Source organism: Orbicella faveolata, unplaced genomic scaffold (assembly GCF_042242905.1).
Source record: "Orbicella faveolata isolate gen_17 unplaced genomic scaffold, um_ofav_v1 contig_47, whole genome shotgun sequence".
Classification (NCBI taxonomy): Eukaryota; Metazoa; Cnidaria; class Anthozoa; order Scleractinia; family Merulinidae; genus Orbicella; species Orbicella faveolata.
This window is the reverse complement of record NW_028301577.1, coordinates 11721759-11727878: the sequence shown is the minus strand read 5'-3', so window position 1 is coordinate 11727878 and position 6120 is coordinate 11721759. Positions and strand designations below refer to the sequence as shown.

The window sequence follows — 6120 nt, the reverse complement described above, 5'->3', positions numbered from 1 at the left end:
AATTATGAAATTAATTGTCAGACTGCCAGACTGTTCTGTCATCGGACCCTAAGTCCAAGAGCTGTATCTCAAGAAAACTTAAGCAAGTTTTAATACTTCCCCCAGGCCAACGTATCGAAGTTTGCGGATAAGAGCTAGTGAAATGTGGAATGTCCTAAAATATATTCAACAAATTGCGCGCGCTAAAATTGGAATTCATTGCAGCGCAATAAAGCGCGCGCGCCCTAGGTCACCAGTTTGCGAACGCGCAAGCTTTTTGGACATTGTTAATGGGCCTTTCAAAAAGAAACTTTTGTAAATTGGCGTGCTTGGTCCATGCTGGGAAAATTGTGGTCTCGTTCATGGCTCAACACAAAGAAAGAGTCAGACCAACATTCCCCCAAACTGGACTGGTTTTCACGTCATCGTTACCATCGCTTCGATCTTCAAGGTCATTGTTGAAGAGTTGTATCCATATGATTGCAACTATCACCGAACCTTTTTCTCAGCGAGCGCGACGACCATTTAGAAGCGAGCCTTAAATGAGTTTTATTATATGGCTAGCGCCGTGAACGGGCAAGATGAATCAAATCCTGCGCTGTGATTGGCTACCCGAGCGGGCAAGATGGAGCTATCTTGCCCGCTCGGGACTACCCGCCGCGTCCCGCAAGAAAAATTTCCTTGAAAGCCATATAATAAATCCTTTATTGACCAAGATTGTTCGGTCAAGATGGCTGGATATTGGCCTCGTTCTTATTTTGCGAGTTTATGGCCCTCGACTCCGTCTCGGTCCATAAACACGCTCACATATTTCGAGGACTCAAATGTATGTAACTGCTGCGCGCGCGTTTCTGCGCGAGGCAGTTTTAGATTTGAATCTTCCATTATGACGACGCACGCTGAATCGTAGAACGACTTACTTTATCACTGGGAATAAAGAGAAACTTCTTCAAAAGAGATTTCAATCGAGCGTCCATAGAAGTGTTGATAATCAGTTAATCTTAAAGCTCAGTTTAATTTTCAGTTTCAAGCCTTTTATCATCACCGTGTGTCATAGTGGGTAAGTTCGTGTACTTTTCCATTATTTGTTTTGAATAGTACGTATTGATAGCAGTTTCTTGACACAAATACCCTGGTTGATAAAATTCCATACTCTTATGCTATGGCAACGGCTTGTACAATACGGCTTTTCAAAATTTCCTAAAAGTAATCAGAAACCAAATGATGGATTATAAAAGCATAAACATGTAAATCACAAAAAAACTTTTGAAGACACCAGTGACCGACGAGTAATTTATATACTCGTCGGTCTTTCTTTAAATAGACGTCTTTAAACATTTTTAATAAGTTAACGATATCAGTTTTAATAATTTGTTCTTCTCGTAATATATAAAACAACATAAGCTGTCATGTGTCTTTAGTGGTACGCAATCACCACCAAAGAGTCTAAGAGCTGCATTGGCCTAATGCTTGCTCAGTGTGTGTTAGACACACTGACCAAGTGTGCCTAACACACACTTATCGAGTCGGTTGCCTCTATGCATGATTGGACAGACTGTTACAATCTGTGCAACTGTTAATCATTTCTCTATACAGGTAACTGATGGATTCAGAACCTGAATATCCCAAGCAGGATTATTTCAACTTCTACCCAGCTTGCGGCACCGGCCACAATCAACAAACAGAAAACTGCGACTTGACACACAGTGCGCAGCAAAGTACTCTCTCCAATCACACGGGAGGGACTAAGCACACTACACAGCATCCGGGAACTCAGCAGTACGCCCCGAAATATCAGGGAACAAATCAGCATTTCTCGCAACATCCGGGAACAAATCCCTTTTCCACTCAGGAAATTAAAACAACTCCTCACCTAGCCCAATATCCAGGAACCAGTCAACATTCAACACAGCATCCGGGAATTACTCAGTGCTTCACGCCTCATCTGGGGCAATACCCATTTGGAAGAACCACTCATTATACGGGAGCTGGAAAATTTCCTGGACCTCCGCTTTATACGCCATTTCTGGGAACTGCTCAATATCCTGGAACTAGCAAACAGTTTGTAGAAAGAATGCCATACAATACAGGGTCACAATTTCAACAAACGGCAACTCAATTTAGCGATGGAACAGCATGCACCAGGGAACACCCGAGCGGGCAGCTATTAGGAAACATTGATACAAGCATCCTTGGTAACTTAAACAGCAAAGTCTTCGGAAACACAAGTGCTCAACCTCAAAATTTCAGCTCATTTCAATTTACTAGTCCAAACGTAGAGGAAAGCCAACTGGAGAGGCCACAAAACGTGAGTTTCTAATCAGTGATTTTTTTCTTTTTATTAAACCTCTAAAATGATTTAAGAGTCAAAAAACTACGCAGGGAATGAAGGGTGGAGAAAAAGCGTTGGAAATGTAGCGAGGGTTGGTTAAAAAGGGGCGACAAAGAATTAAGAACAAGAGAAAACAAAAACAAAAACAAAAATCATGATATAAACTATCTGTTTCTTTGAGGACCATGCAGTCATCGACTTTAAAGTATCTCCACAATGACGCACAACTGCCTATTTTTTTCATGAGTTACGTATTGGAAAATAATATGCCTGCAAGTTTTTCGACGATTGAATTGCTTTTGAACGAGCTGATAATATGCTGCGAACCACTGAGGGTTGGTAGTAATTTTGTTGCTATAAATATTCTATTGGATGGTCCAGATGACTTTTTTAATTCCCAAAAGTTTTCCACGTCTAATTTCTACTAAGAATATCATCACATTGCCAAGTAGAAAGTGATGAGAAAAACGAACGTCATCAACAGGGAGATATCGGTCTTGTTGTATTACCAAATTCTCAGAACCTAATATTGAACTATATGTGCGATAATCAGTAAGAGGAATCACTGTTTTAATCTTGAGGCTAAAATGATAACTCTAAAAAGAATTTACAGTTTAGAACATGGCTTTGACGATGACCTTGAATTTACAGAATTTACCCGAAAGACAGAAACAACAGCCCGTCTTTGCCAATCATGAATTCGGCAAAACGGCGGGGAAGCTGGAGCCCAAACGAGAACAAACTCAGCTAACGGAAGAGAAAGAAGCAGAAGAATCCGCGCAAAAGGAAAAAGAAAGAACTGATAAATCGATTGGCATAAAACATCTTATCACTAGTTATGCCAAAGCAAGGACACTTGTATCACTGTGCCGTGATTTTGATACACCACTGTTTGGAGATCTCCCAGGCAACGAAGCAGAAAAGACTATCATGAAAAATCTCGCTCACTTCTTGAAAGACGAAACAAACAAGATGAAATTTGTCAACTGCGGGGAGGAACAAGAAAAAACAACATTTCAAAATGAGGATCCGACAATGCAGGCTAGCCTTTCAGTAATCGCAGCTACCATAAGCGAGCTTGAAAAAAAAGAAACGTAAACTTGAAGGGGACAAGAGAGAATTCGAAAATGTAGACAAGGTCGTGAAAGGTTTCACTGGCGAGCTGGAGGAGAACATTAAACAGGCAACAACATTGAAGACAGAAGTAGAGGCACATAATGTTCGATTGGAAAGATTGAAGGAAAGGCAAAAGAACGAGCGAAAAAACAACGATTCCGAGCGCTCGCAGTTTCATAAAGAAATGGAGGAAATAAACAAAATTCACGTGCGCAGTTTACAGGAAAACCTTCGCACGCTGCAGGAAAAGATTGGAGAGGAAACAAAAGGTTTTAACGACGTGAAAAGAGAATTAAAAAACCTGAAGGAAAGGAATGATAGTTTAAGAACACGCATTAAGGAAGTGGAGACGATAAACAACAATTTGAAGAAAATTCTTGCAAAATCAACAAAAGTGGGCAACACTGGAGGTCAGAATACGGGTAGTTTAAGCGTGAAGACGCATTATAACATTAATCAGTAATGAAAAAAAAAAAAAAAACCCATCGTGTCAAAGAATTACTTTAATTTTCTTTAATAATACATTCTTCAAGCCATTGTTGTTAGTTTGATTACGACTTCTGCGTTTAAGTTCAGTAGTTTACTTTGAACGCAACCCCGGCATATAAAAAAACCTCTTTGCGCTGACGTAACTTAAGTTCGTTGTATTCAATGCAATAAAATGAACTGCCATGTTCAAAATTACTGTTAAATTGAAAGGAATTGGCTTAAAATAGTAGTTTACTAAGATAGAGAAACACCAAAAATTTTGTTATAAACCACAAGGGAACAAGGATGGTTAAGGATGGAGAAGATTAACACGGATTACAAACGACAAACTTGAAAGGAGGATGAGGAGAAATAGGAGGAGGAGGAGGAGGAAGAGGAGGAGGAGGAATGGACCTTGATGCGTCCGGGAATGCCGGGGATTTAGTGGACAGGATGCACGTACTTCAGCGACAGGGTTTGCTGCCTTGGCAGGGTCATAAAGCATGTTAGCTAATAAGGCATCTGAAGTTTTTGTGAAAAGTCCAGTCCAGTAAACGAAGCCAATGAGTATTACCATACATAGGGACCCAGGGGGGCACTCCCTTATATGGGCTATATAGGTTTGTGCGGCCCTGAGGTTGTGGTTTTTCAGCCGTTTTGGTCATAAATAGAGTGTAAAATTTGGCCGTTTTGGTCATAAATAGGGTAAGGGTTTTGCGAATCGGGCCGCACACCCCCGCCCAATTCTCCTGGGAGTAACCCCCGGCTTAGGGATTGATACACGTACTACTTTTGATAGACGAGGAATGCTTTCCTTTCAATGATTTCTGCTGCACATCTCATTTGAGGGATATTCGATCTACTTTTTGCCCCATTTCCCGGCTTTGAATTCTATGTCAAATTTTAATCTCATACACTCAAATATATAGCGGATAGGATCAGGATAAAAATCAACCTAATTCTAATCGATGTGGCGTTTCTCTCTAAATATAACCAGAGTTAAATTTGATTGATTGATTAATGAAAGGATGCGATGGTACCTTTATCTCGTGCTGCAATTTACAAGTCGATTGATTAATTAGTTGCTTTCGCTTTAACTTCTGTACCTTCCAAACATAGTGTGGACAATATACGGTACTTCTATTTGCCTACATCAAGAGAAAATAGCTAGGCCGGCAGACTTTATATTCGAATTACTTTTTTGCCTCCGTTTGAAGGAAGAAGTTATGATAGTGATAATGATGGTCTTTTTTTCCTGGCGTGTGACGTGTCATCATTTTGACTTTTCCAATCGGGCGAAAACTTTTAGGAACAAAAATCGACTGCTTGCTAATTAAAGAGAAGGGCTGTTGTACATGCAAACCCATCATCAGGAGTGTATCGGCCTTTATGAAGATGCGTTAGCCATATTTACTCAGTTGCCTTCAATTTTTTTATGTTGGTCCCTGAGTTTCGCAATCTGAACCCGAAAAATATAGATGAGGTAGAATGTTCGGAAATCTTCCGATTGTTTTTTTTATTAGGACTTCGTAATGAGCTCTCGAAATCGAACTTAGCCTAACAAAGAGCGAGTTGTTGTTAGTGCTATTTAAGCTGATGAAAATCCGGATAAATTTGATAAAACGTATTGATCTTTTTATATAACAACGGTAAGAAGATTGCATTGATTATGGTTACGTTAAGGAAGCAGATTACACTTCCAAGATAAACAGAGACCAACAAAGCGCTTTGTGAATTTTAAAAAAAGAAAACCACACGTATATTCTATGTTCCAAGGAGATCAAATTTCCTTCAAAGTAGAATCAATGCTCTCGAAATGGTGAACATGCGTGCGTTTTTCCCTTCCGTATTTTTTTTCCGCAACTCGGTTGCACTTGGGTTTAGAAGAAACAGAGAAAGCTCGAACTTCCGTTGGCACCAGAGGAAAGAAAGTTATACCTTTTAGAAAACGACGATAGTTAAATTGTAAACTTTGAATTTTATCAATTTCAACAGGCAAAAATGTCCAAAACAAAATAAATGTTATGAGATGTAATAAAAACATCCAAATTGAGTTATGAAAAGCGCTGATTGAATTCAGCAGAATTTTCCTAGAATTATCGCTTGAAGCTAAAGCCTTTGACGTGTACGGTGGGCATATATGTTTCACAGACGTTGTGGTAATTCCCGGATGGCAATACAACCTTGGACAAAGAGATTTTAAGGAGATTTCCTTTATTGGTCTG

General features: G+C 39.7%; 1 pseudogene across 1 annotated transcript; it reads left to right on the top strand.

Moving 5' to 3' along the window:
- The first annotated feature begins 1379 nt into the window (after positions 1-1379).
- LOC110058240 (uncharacterized) lies at positions 1380-3965 on the top strand (annotated as a pseudogene). The gene is made up of 2 exons (XR_016204406.1): positions 1380-2287; positions 2963-3965. The product of XR_016204406.1 is annotated as an uncharacterized LOC110058240 (transcript).
- The last annotated feature ends 2155 nt before the right edge of the window (positions 3966-6120 follow it).